The 12,465-nt window shown below is 49.3% G+C and overlaps 1 protein-coding gene across 2 annotated transcripts in view; it reads right to left on the bottom strand.

Annotated features, from left to right (window-relative positions):
- The window catches only part of TRMT1L (tRNA methyltransferase 1L), a 410,259-nt gene that overhangs the window by 273,580 nt on the left and 124,214 nt on the right, over positions 1-12,465 (bottom strand). The window lies entirely within an intron of this gene.

Here is a 12,465-nt window from a genome sequence, read left to right as displayed (position 1 = left end):
CACTTTTGCATAGATCGCCATCTGGTGTTGGGCCCGGATGTTTGCAGTTTGTTTTTCCTCTTGGAAAGTCTTTGGAAGTCACGAGGTTGGTGACTCCTCCTTTGGATCGTATTGCGCATGGGCTTCGGCTCCATCCTTAGATTGTTTTTCGCCAGCACGGAAAGATGGAGCGTAGTAGTAACAGTGAAGAAACCCATTTGTGTATCTAAATAAGATAAACTGGAACAGATACAGGTAGCCAGGGAGGCGGGTGGGCGTGTGTAGATCTGCAGCTCTACATGCCAAGAACAGATGCATACTGGTAAGTAGCATATTCCATTCGAGGCATATGAGCTGCAGATAACACACTTTTGCATAGACTATATAGCAGTTCCCAACCTTAGCGGCGACCACCCGTATCTGTTGCAGTGGTTTGAAATAGTGTTTCAAGTACAACCTGGCCCACACTAGCTTGTTGCTTAGTTTGCACATCTACACAATAGTGTTTGGGGAAAGTGTGCGGTGTTGACCATGTAACTGCTTTGCAGATATCATCTAATGGGATGTTCCCTAGAAATGCCATGGAAGCCCCTATCTTTCGTGTAGAATGGGCTTTAGGGGGAACGGATAGCGTTCGTTTTGCTTTGTGGTAGCAAATCTGGATGCATTTGACAATCCACCTAGCTATCCCTGATTTTGAGATGGGGTTGCCCTTGTGTGGTGGAGAGAAAGAGACAAACAGTTGTTTGGTCTTTTGGAAAGATTGTGTTCTCTCGATGTAGAAGAGTAAGGCTCGTTTGACATCTAGCGTGTGCAGAGCCCTTTCTGCAACGGTCTGAGGTTGCGAGAAAAATACTGGTAGTTCTACAGATTGGTTTAGGTGAAAAGGGGAAATGACTTTAGGTAGCAATTTTGGGTTGGTACGGAGAATAACCTTGTTATGGTGCATTTGAAGAAAAGGTTCTTGTATGGTGAGTGCTTGTATCTCACTGACCCTTCTAAGGGAAGCGATGGCTACAAGGAAAGCTGTTTTCCATGTTAGGAATTGTAGTTCGCATTTATGCAAGGGTTCGAAGGGAGGCCCCATCAGCCTTGTGAGAACGATATTTAAGTTCCACACAGGTGAGGGTGGTACTCTGGGGGGAATTATTCTTTTCAGGCCTTCCATGAAGGCTTTAATGGCAGGTACTCTGAAGAGTGATAGATGTTGCCTGTTTTGTAAGTAAGCTGCAATTGCTGCGAGGTGTAGGCGAATGGACGTATAGGCTAGATTACACCTCTGTAGGTGGAGTAAGTAGCCTATGATGTGTTGGATTGACACGTCCAGAGGATTGATGGTGTTGTTATGGCAAACAACAAATCTTTTCCACTTGGCAGCGTAGCACGCTCTAGTGGTAGAGCGTCTAGCTTCTCTGATGACCTTCATACAGTCAGGGGGAAGATTTAGGTACCCAAATTCGAGGATTTCAGGAGCCAGATCGCAAGGTTGAGCTGAGCTGGGTCCGGGTGTCTGATCTCTCCATGGTTCTGGGTTAGGAGGCATGGTGAGAGGTGTGGTACTACAGAGAGTTCCAGCAGCGTGGTGTACCACGGTTGTCTGGCCCACGTTGGAGCTACTAGGATTAGTGTGAGGGAGTGCTGTTGTAGTTTGCGCACCACTAATGGAATGAGTGGGAGAGGCGGAAAAGCGTACGCAAATTTGCCTGACCAGTTCATCCTTATCGCATTTCCTTTGGAACAATGGGTGTGGGTATCTGGCGGCGAAGCTTGGGCATTTTGTGTTTGAGGGTGGCAAAGAGGTCTATCTGTGGATGCCCCCACATTTGAAAGAACGGATGAAGAACCTGTGGGTGAAGTTCCCACTCGTGGATTTGTTGGGTCTGTCTGCTGAGCAGATCTGCCACGGTGTTTTGGACTCCTGGGACATGTTGAGTTAGGAGAAAGATTTTGTGGGGAATTGCCCATCTCCATATGCTCTGTGCTAATTGAGAGAGCTGTGGAGTGTGTGTGCCGCCTTGTTTTTGTATATAATACATGGCCGTCATGTTGTCTGTGCGAATGAGGACTGCCTTGCCTGAAATCTGTGTTTGAAAAGATTTTAGGGCTAAAAAGATTGCTAGTAACTCCAGATGGTTGATATGGAGTAACTTGTTGAGGCGTCCATGTGCCCTGCACGGTGAGGTGTAATAAGTGAGCTCCCCAGCCGGAGAGCGATGCGTCCGTTGTTAGTATTATCTGGCGAACCGGGTCCAGGAACGGTCGACCTTTGGAAAGGTTTGTGGTGTTCCGCCACTGCAGAGAGCGATGGGTGCGACTGTCTACCAACACCAGATCTGTCCGTTGACCTTGGGCCTGGTTCCATTGGCGCGCTAAGCACTCTTGGAGAGGACGCATCTGGAGTCTTGCGTGGGGCACTATGAAAATGCAAGAGGCCATCATCCCTATCAGTTGCATGAACACTCGTACTGGAAAAGAGTGTTGAGGTATGAATTTTTGTCGCAAAGCCTGAATGCATGCAATCCTGGCCGGTTTGGGGCAGTCTATTGCTTTTGAGGTGTCTATGGTGGCACCGAGGTATTGTTTTATGTGGGATGGTTATAGCTGGGACTTTTGGTGGTTCACGGTGAAGCCTAGTTGGTGAAGTAGTTCGATTGTGGTGGCGGTGTGGTGTACACACTGATTGTATTAAGTGGCTTTTATCAGCCAATCGTCCAAGTATGGGAAGACGTGAATGTGCGGTCTTCTCAGGTGTGCCGCCACCACCGCTAGGCACTTGGTGAATACCCGTGGTGCTGTTGTGACTCCGGACGGGAGCACTTTGAATTGGTAGTGTTGTCCGTCCACTACAAATATGAGGTACTTTCTGTGAGCATGGTGTACTGGTATGTGGAAGTATGCGTCTTTCAAGTCCAGTGTGGTGAGAAAGTCGTTCTGGGAGAGGAGCAGAAGCACCTGCTGAAGCGTTACCATGTGAAAATGGTCTGAGTGTATGTATGCGTTTAGGGGCCGGAGATCTAGAATAGGTCGTAGAGTCTCGTCCCTTTTTGGTATTAGAAAATATAGGGAGTAGACCCCCATATTTTGTTGATTGACAGGAATGTGTTCTAGTGCCTGTTTTTGTAGGAGGGAGATTACCTCCTGCTTTAGTAATGTTGAATGTTCTTGTGACATTGGGCGTTGCCTGGGTGGAATGTTTGGGGGGGTAGATGTTAGTTCCAGGCAGTAGCCTGACCGAATTATTTGGGTCACCCATTTGTCTGAGGTGATGGTCTCCCAGACATTAAGGAAATTTTGGAGTCTGTCCCCGACCAGAGTGGAATGGTCTGGGGGGAGCGGGGGGGGGGGGGGGGGGGGGGGGAGTCATTGGGTAGGAGGTGTGGCAGAACGGGCGGTGTTTGTTTTGCCTCTGCCCTTGTTGTGGTTACCCCTGTAGCCGCCTCTTTGGTAACCTTTTGTAAAGGTGGTCTGAGTAGGGGATTTGTATGATGTGGACGCTGTGTCTGAGGAGTAGCCTCTGGATGCACTCCGAAAGGAGGAGCGGGGTAAGGAGCGTCTGGGCGGGTGAGACTGTAAGGCCTCCATGGACTTTGCAGTATCCGTGTCCTTTTTCATCTTTGCTAAGGCCTCATCCACCTTTGGCCCAAATAGATGTTCCTGGTCAAAGGGATGGTTAAGGATGGAGGCTTGTACTTCTGGTTTAAACCCAGATACCCTTCACCAAGCATGGCGACAGAGAAGGACGCTGGTGTTGATGGCCCTGGAGGCTGTGTCTGCTGCATCTAGGGCACAACGGATGGAGGTGTTTGTGATTGTTTTAACCCTCTTGAATTAACTCGTTGGCCCTACCTTTATATTTTTCTGTGAGTTGGTGCATTATGCTTTCCAATTCGTCATAATGAGCCCTGTCATATCTGGCCAGCAGTGTCTGAGTGTTTGCTATACGCCATATGTTGGGGGCATGGGATGCTGTGCATTTGCCTGATGCATCTAGCAGTTTTGACTCCTTGTCAGGTGGTGGTGCATCACCTGACGCTTGTGAATTTGCCCTTTTACGTGCCGTAGATACCACTAAGGAATCTAGTGGCGCTGGTCCTCTGATGTAAGAGGGATCTGAGGGAGCAGGTTTGTATTTCTTTTCAATACGTGGGTTAAGGACCCTGGCTCTAACTGGGTCTTTAAAAACTTCTGCCGCATGCTTTACCACCCCTTTGAGCATGGGCAGTATGGAGGTGGACCTATGTGAAGTATCAAATGTGTCTAGGAGGAAATCTTCCTCCACAGGGTCATTATGCATGTCCACCCCGTCATAATGTGCTGCCCTTTGCAGAAGATGGTTGAACCCTAATGAATCTTCTGGTGGAGATGGTCTAGAAGGGTAAATATCGTCTTGTGGGACGTTGGGGATATCTGGTATATTGTAATCGTCCCATGGATCTGGAGATCCTGTAGGGGTGGGGTCCTGTGGCACATCCCCTGTATCATCATATGGGTCCCCCTGATCATCATCGTCTGGAGACGGGGTAGGAGAACGATGAGGTGGGGGTGGAGAGGGCGGAGGAGGTGGGGAAGGAGGAGGAGGTGGAGGGGAAGGTATTCTGAACGGAGAGGTAGCAGAGTCCTTCCTCTTTGGAGGTGGAGGCGGAGCAGGCTTCTCCAAATGTCTCTTTTTGGTAGAGAGTGTCAAATGTCCAGTTTTTGGATCCTTGGTAAGAGTTTTTTGCAAGGGATCCGGTGTAAATAGCTCTGGTGAGGTAATTTGGTCCGTTGGCGCCGAAGGCGTCTGGGCCGATGACTTTAGGTTTCTCCGTGCCGGTTTGATGTTTAGAACCTGGCTTGGGACCCTCCGGTCTCTTGGTCGGCGCAGAGATGGGCTTCGGCTTGGAAGTGTCGGTGGCCTTGTGTGGTTTGGTCGGCGCCGAAGATGGCGTCGGTGCCGAAGAGCTGGGTTTCGACCCCGAGGGCTTCGGTGCGGAGCTCGGTGTTGAGGTGGAGGCCGGTTTCTTTTTCGGGGCCGAAGTGTGTTTCTCGGCACTGCTGGTAGGCTGGCTCGAGCCTGAGCCGCCGGAAGGCTTACTTGGCTTCTTCACCGGGCCCGAAGGTGGGGTGTGTGAAGCAGTGTCTCTGGTCTTGCCTAGGCCCGGAGGCAAAGGCATGACCGAAGCCTTTTTGGGTGTCGGCGCGGGTGTGGGCGGGGGTAGAATAGTACTCAAGACCCTCTGCGCCGGAGTGATGTCCTCCACATCTGACTCGTCGGCCTCGGAAGCGCTGACGAGGTCCTCTTCGGTGCGATGATGTTCCGGATCGTCGATGTCGTCTCCGAAGATGTCGACTGGAATGGATGTCGAGGAGTGTGCCATGTTCCTTCTGGCTCTTCGGTCCCGAATAGTCTTTTTGGATCGGAAAAACTTACAGGCCGGACAGTCTCGAGCCTCGTGTTCAGGGGAGAGGCAGAGATTGCATACCTCATGAAGATCGGTGTGGGGAAATTTGGACCCACATCGAGGGCACTTTTTAAATGGAGTTCTTTCCATGAGCTGGGACCGAAGTCTGGGTAGGACCGAAGGCCGCCGTCGACGACTGGAACCGAAGGTTTGTGTCGATGAGAAGGCGTGTTGATTGAAGAGATCGTGATCGAAACAATACAGCGATTGGGGTGAGGAATGCGCGTGGATCGTCGAACTGGAAGCTGTTCGGAACCGGAGCGCGAAGATTACATCTGAGCCCGATGGCGGAAAAAAAACAATCTGAGGATGGAGCCGAAGCCCATGCGCAATACGATCCAAAGGAGGAGTCGCCGACCTTGTGACTTCCAAAGACTTTCCAAGAGGAAAGACAAACTGCAAACATCCGGGCCCAACACCAGATGGCGATCTATGCAAAAGTGTGTAATCTGCAGCTCATATGCCTCGAACATATATTTAAAAAATGCATCAGCACTCTGCAGCAATGACATCATAAGCAGGTGAAACCCTCGCACTGGTATTGAGTCTTTTAAACGGGCTATGAGAATTATCATATGAATTCTGGTCCTTCAAAAGTTTCATTGCAGTAGGACTACCTAACAAATCCACCCGATTGCAAAAAACATAAAAAATATTTATTTCAACATGATCTGACAAGATTAGGGACTTCTATATTCTCAAGCGGTCTCACAAAGATATGCTTTAGTATACCTTTAACAGGAAAATTGGGAATTACTGCATGTTAATTCCTGGAGGGCTGCAAAATGTCAATTTATTTGCCTATATGGAAAAAAATATTGCATTTGCCCATCTAATCTGCAAACCTACAACACAACAAGCAAGTAGAATAAGAGCTGAAATTTGGGTAAGGATGATTATTAGATAGGTAATTCTGTAAAACAGGTCTCAACAACAAAAGGACAAAAATCCAAAACGAGAAACAAACAAAAGATCGGAGCAGAATTTTTTTTAAATGAAAAGAAACGAATATGCTACTTACCATCTGTTCTTGGCAGGTAGGGCTGCTGACATTCATATCTGTGCATAGATCGCCGCCTAGTGTTGGGTCCGGATGATTGCACATTGTTGTCCTGGAAGAGTCTTCGAAGTATCACGAGATAGGTGGCTCCTCCCCTGGACTACAGTGCGCATGGGCATCCTCTCCATCCTCAGATTGTTTTTCGCCATTGTGGCAGTGATGGAGTAGATACAGTAAGTGATGACCATGCTATACAGTAATTCTGAGTGCTGCAGCCGCTACAGGCGCCGGGGAGGAGGGTGGGCGATATGAATGTCAGCAGCCCTACATGCCAAGAACAGATGCATACTGGTAAGTAGCATATTCGGTTCGAGGCATGTGGGCTGCTGAATTCATATCTGTGCATAGATTATATAGCAGTTCCTCCATTAGCGGCGGCTGCCCGTGCCAGTTGCAGCAGTCTGAAAAAAGGTCTTGAGAACAGCCTGTCCTAAAGCTGCCTGCTGTTTTGAATGTACATCTACACAGTAGTGTTTTGTAAATGTATGTATAGTGGACCATGTGGCTGCTCTACATATTTCCTCTAAAGGAATGTTCCCTAGGAAAGCCATGGACGCCCCTAACTTTCGTGTTGAGTGGGCTCTGGGGGGAATCGTTAATGTGCGTTAACCTTTTTCATAGCAAATTTGAATACATTTAACGATCCATCTGGCTATCCCTGCTTTGGAAATGGCGTTGCCCTTGTGTTGTGGAGAAAAGGCAACGAACAGTTGTTTTGTTTTCCTAAAATCCTTTGTCCTGTCTATATAGTACATGAGGGCCCTCTTTACATCTAGTGTATGGAGCATTCTTTCTGCGACATTTTCTGAATTTGGAAAGAAAACAGGCAGTTCAATAGTCTGATTCATGTGGAACTGCGATATCACTTTAGGCATGAATGTGGGGTTGGTACATAGTACAACCCTGTTTGCGTGGACCTGTATGAATGGCTCTTGAATGGTTAGCGCCTGGAGTTCACTAACTCTTCTCAACGAAGTGATTGCCACTAAGAAAGCTACTTTCCAGGTGAGGAATTGAATCTCACATGAATGTAGAGGTTCAAAGGGTGGACCCATCAATCTGGTGAGGACCACATTCAGGTTCCACACCGGTGCCGGTGGGTGTGTTGGAGGAATCACTCGTTTGAGTCCCTCTAAGAAGGCTTTGATGGCAGGCACTCTGAATAAAGAGAGGTGCTGCCTGTTTTGAAGATAGGCTGCTATTGCGGTTAGATGTATACGGATGGAGCTGTATGCCAGATTGCATCGGTATAAGTGTAACAGGTAACAGATGATGTTCTGAATGGATGCATCCAGCGGATTAATGTTATTGTTTTTACAGTAAATGACAAATCTTTTCCATTTAGCCGCATAGCAAGCTCTGGTCGTGGGTCTTCTGGCCTCCTTGATATTCATACATTCCCGAGGCAGGTTCAGGTAGCCAAACTCTAAGACTTCAGGAGCCAGATCGCCAGGTTCAGCTGTTGCGGATCTGGGTGCTGAATGTCGCCATGGTTCTGTGTTAAAAGTTTGGGTGTTAGCCGCAGTGTTTGAGGCGGCACCACGGAAAGTTCTAGTAACGTGGTGTACCATGGCTGGCGTGCCCACATTGGAGCAACCAGGATGAGTGTCATTGAGTGTTGCCTTAGTTTACGTGCCACTAGCGGTATTAATGGCGCTGGGGGAAAAGCGTACGCAAATCTGCCTGACCAGTTCATCCATATCGCATTGCCCTGCGACTGTGGATGCGGAAACCTGGCGGCAAAGCTTTGGCATTTTGCGTTTTCCCTTGTGGCGGATAGGTCTATCTCTGGAGGACCCCACTGCTGGAAGTACGGTTGGAGTACCGATGGATGTAGCTCCCACTCGTGCATTTGGTGGCTGTGTCTGCTGAGCAGATCCGCCATTTGGTTGTCCTTGCCCGGGAGGTGTTCTGCCATGAGGAACATGTTCCTCTGAATGGCCCACCTCCACATGCTCTGAGCCAGATGAGACAACCGTGGAGAGTGTGTTCCTCCCTGCTTCTGTATGTAGTACATGGCAGTCATGTTGTCCGTCCGGATCAACACGACTTTGTTGCACAAGTGTACTTTGAATGCCTTCATTGCCAGGAAGATAGCCATCAGTTCCAGAAGGTTGATGTGCATCTTCTGTTGCTGTGTCGTCCATAGTCCCTGCACTGTGTAATTGAGTACATGAGCTCCCCATCCCTGGAGAGACGCGTCCGCCGTCAGTATTATTTGTGGAACAGGCTCTTGGAACGGTCGGCCCTTGCAAAGGTTTTGTGGATTCCACCAATGCAGAGAGTTGTATGCCCGACCGCTCACCAACACTAGGTCTTTCAACTGTCCTTGAGTCTGATTTCATTGACGTGCCAAGCACTCCTGAAGCGGGCGCACATGTAGTCTCGCGTGCGGGACTATGAAGATGCAGGAGGCCATCATGCCTATCAACTGCATGAACACTCCCGCTGGAAGGGAGTGTTGTGGTCTGAACTTTTTTATCAGCAGTTGCATGCTGTTGATTCTCGCTAAATTTGGCTGAGCTTTGGCAGCCAGAGTGTCTATGGTCGCGCCCAGGTACTGCCGTACGTGGGCGGGTTGGAGATGTGACTTTGGATAATTTAGTGAGAATCCCAGACTGTGAAGAAGGTGAATGGTGTGGGATATGTGGCTGGCACACTGCTGGGCTGACTTTGCCTGAACAATACAGTCGTCCAGGTAAGGGAAGACGTGAATGGGCTGTCTCCTTAAGTGTGCAGCCACTGTCGCTAGGCATTTGGTAAAGACCCTGGGCGCAGTCGTTACTCCGAAAGGGAGTACTTTGAACTGATAATGCTGATCCTGAAGAGTGAACCTGAGATATTTTTTGTGTGATGGGTGTATGGGTATGTGGAAATACGCATCCTTCAAATCTAGTGTTGCTAGGAAGTCTCCCCGACTGAGTAACGGTAGAACCTGCTGGAGGGTGAGCATATGAAAATGCTCTGACAGAATGTATTGGTTGAGAGGTCTTAGGTCTAGTATAGGTCTGAGAGACCCGTCCTTTTTTGGGATCAAGAAGTACAGAGAGTACACCCCTGACCCTCGTTGGTCTACGGGCACGATTTCTATGGCTCCTTTCTGCAGCATACTTAGTACTTCCTGCTGCAATAACGCCAAGTGCTCTGCGGACATAGGCCGGTGTCTTGGCGGTATGGTGGGCGGATTGGATGTTAATTCCAGACAATAACCGTACTGGACAATTTCTCTAACCCACCTGTCTGTGGTGATGGATCTCCAGACTGGCAGGAACTGTTGGAGTCTCCCCCCGACCGGTGTTATGTGGTCGGGGGCAGTGACAAGACGTCACTGTTTGTTATTGGCGGAGGACCTGGTGTTGTTGTGTCCTCGTCCACTGCCTTTGGTGCTGGATCCACGATATCCACCCCTATTGTTCTTATTATAGGTACTCTGGGTACCTCCTTTATTGTACTGCTGCTGGGACCCCTGACCTCTAGCTGCTCCTCTATTCCCGGGGCGACGAAAGGAGCCACTCCGAAACTGCTGCGACTGTAGAGCCCCCATAGATTTCGCAGTTTGTGTCCTTTTTAATCTTTTCCAGTGTAGCGTCAACCTCGGGGCCAAATAAAAAGTCTGGGTTGACTGGTTGATTCAAGATATTATTTTGAATCTCAGGTTTGAAACCCGATATTCTCAGCCATGCGTGCCTCCTCAACATCACACTAGTGTTGATTGCCCTTGCTGCAGTGTCAGCTGCATCTAGTGCGCATTTGATGGACGCATTTGTAATGAGTTGTCCCTCTCTGATGAGCTCCGCTCCATCTTTGTATTCATCTGGTAGGTGTTCTAGCAGTGTTTCTAGGGTATCGTAGTGTGACCTGTCGTATCGGGCCAGGAGTTCCTGAGTGTTGGCAATGCGCCAGATGTTTGCTGCTTGTGCTGCTATCCTTTTGCCTGATGTTTCTAGCACTTTGGACTCCTTGTCTGGAGGAGGAGCATCACCTGTAGTCTGCGAGTTAGCTCTCTTGCGAGCATTAGAAACTACCATGGAGTCCAACGGCAATTGACCCTTAATGTACATTGGGTCCCTGGGGGCTGGTTTGTATTTCTTCTCTATTCTCGGGTTCAATACCCGTGCCCTGGTAGTCTCCTTAAAGATGTCCTTAGCATGTTGAATAACCCCTTTTAACATTGGTAGAGTCTTGACCGTTCTTTCTGATGCGGAGAACGTGTCCACCAAGAAATCCTCCTCCACAGAGTCAGAATGAAGTTCCACTCCGTGATTGGCAGCAGCCCTTTCAATGAGGGCGTTAAAAGCAGCAGTATCTTCAGTGGGAGATGGTTTGATATTATAAAGATGAGTGTCAGGAGCATTTTGTGGGTCTCCTGGGTCATTAGGGTCTCCCCATGCTTGATCTTGGTCTTGCTGTTGGTCATCAGGGTCATTATCCACAGTATAAGTGGTATTATCCTCAATATAGCCCTCTCCTGCATCCGCCTCCGAGTGTGTGGGAGAAAAGGATGGTGGTTCCTGATGATAGGTTTGGAATGTTTCTACAAGCACTGGTGTCGAACCGGACGCCATTTTCCTTTTTAGTGGAATCTTGTATGAGTCCAAAGCGTTTTCTGGAACAATTCTCCGCTTGCGGAACAACAGCCTACCAGTGTCTTCCACATCGGTTCTTTCTGTGGACACCGTTCGTGGTTGTTCGATACTCTTCCTAAGTTCGAACATCTTCAGTGCCCCTGGTGGTGGCAATCCAAACTTGATCGGTGCCGGCGCCGAGTGAGCCTTGGCGACCTTGTGCGGTTCGGGACCCGTTTTCGGTTCGAGGGTGGCCCGTTCCCTGATGCGCTGAAGGGACTCCGACACCTGTTGCAACGTGAATGCAGACGGTGCTTTGGAACCGATAGGCTCTTTGGAGACAGGCCTCGACACGGTCTCCGGTTTCTTCCCAGCCTTTGGGCTTTCGATCCGAAGTTTGGGATCGACGGCCTGTTGATCCGATATTTTGGCAGTTTTAGCACTCTTCGGTGTTGATGTAGTCTGATCGACCACCTTGACCTTGGTCGTTGGTGCCCCAACCTTCGGTGCTATAGGCCGTTGCGTCTTCTCGGGACCGAGGGCCTTCTTCTGTTTCTCGGTGCCGAAGTCCTTTTTTGGTTTCTCTGTACCGAAGTCCTTCTTTGTTTGGTCGGCTCAGACGTCCTCCTTCTGTGTCGACGGATTGGAGGGCTTCGATCCGACCGTAACCAGTTGCACTTTCGATTTGACCGGTGCTGGGTTTGGTTTCGATTTCACTGAATCGACTCCAGTCTTTTTGGATATTTCTGGCTCTTTTGAAATGTTCGAAGCCGGGCCTTCAGGCAGGGCTGTTGAACGATCTGACCGATCTTGGGTAAGGCCCGCAGGCGATCCCTCAACCTGAGCCTTATTGAGACTGTCTTCGGCCTCCGCATCGACGGATTGGCCTAGCTCCTCGCCCGAGCTATCTTCCTCGGCCCCAAGGGCCTCATAGTCGTCTCCTACCTCGTCAACGACGTCTTCGTCCTCGAAGATCACCTCATCATCGTCGTCATATTGGGATTCATGCTCCGACGCATGGCTCGAGTCTATCTCTTCGACGCTCTCGACTTCTTCATCCTCGGTGCTGAATATGTTAACCGGGTTAGGCGCCGATTGTTTGGCCTCCAATCTAGCCGCCCGTCGAGTCCGAAGTGTCTTCTTTGAACGGAACCGGGCGCAGGCCATACACCTGGACTCATCATGATCCGGTGATAAACATTTGTTACACACCGGATGGACATCGATGTGTGGATATTTCGCATGACATAAGGGACATCTCTTGAAGGGAGTCCTCGATTCCATCCTCGAACGTCGATCGATGTTCGGACCGAAACTCGGTTCGAGAAGGGTGAATAAGTCCGAGAACAAGTAATAAGTTATCGATACCGAACGCAAACAATACCGACGATACCTAAAGGCTTTTGCCTTAAATAAAGTT

This window comes from Triturus cristatus, chromosome 4_2, assembly GCF_964204655.1.
Source record: "Triturus cristatus chromosome 4_2, aTriCri1.1, whole genome shotgun sequence".
Taxonomy (NCBI): Eukaryota; Metazoa; Chordata; class Amphibia; order Caudata; family Salamandridae; genus Triturus; species Triturus cristatus.
This window is presented reverse-complemented; position numbering and strand designations above follow the sequence as displayed.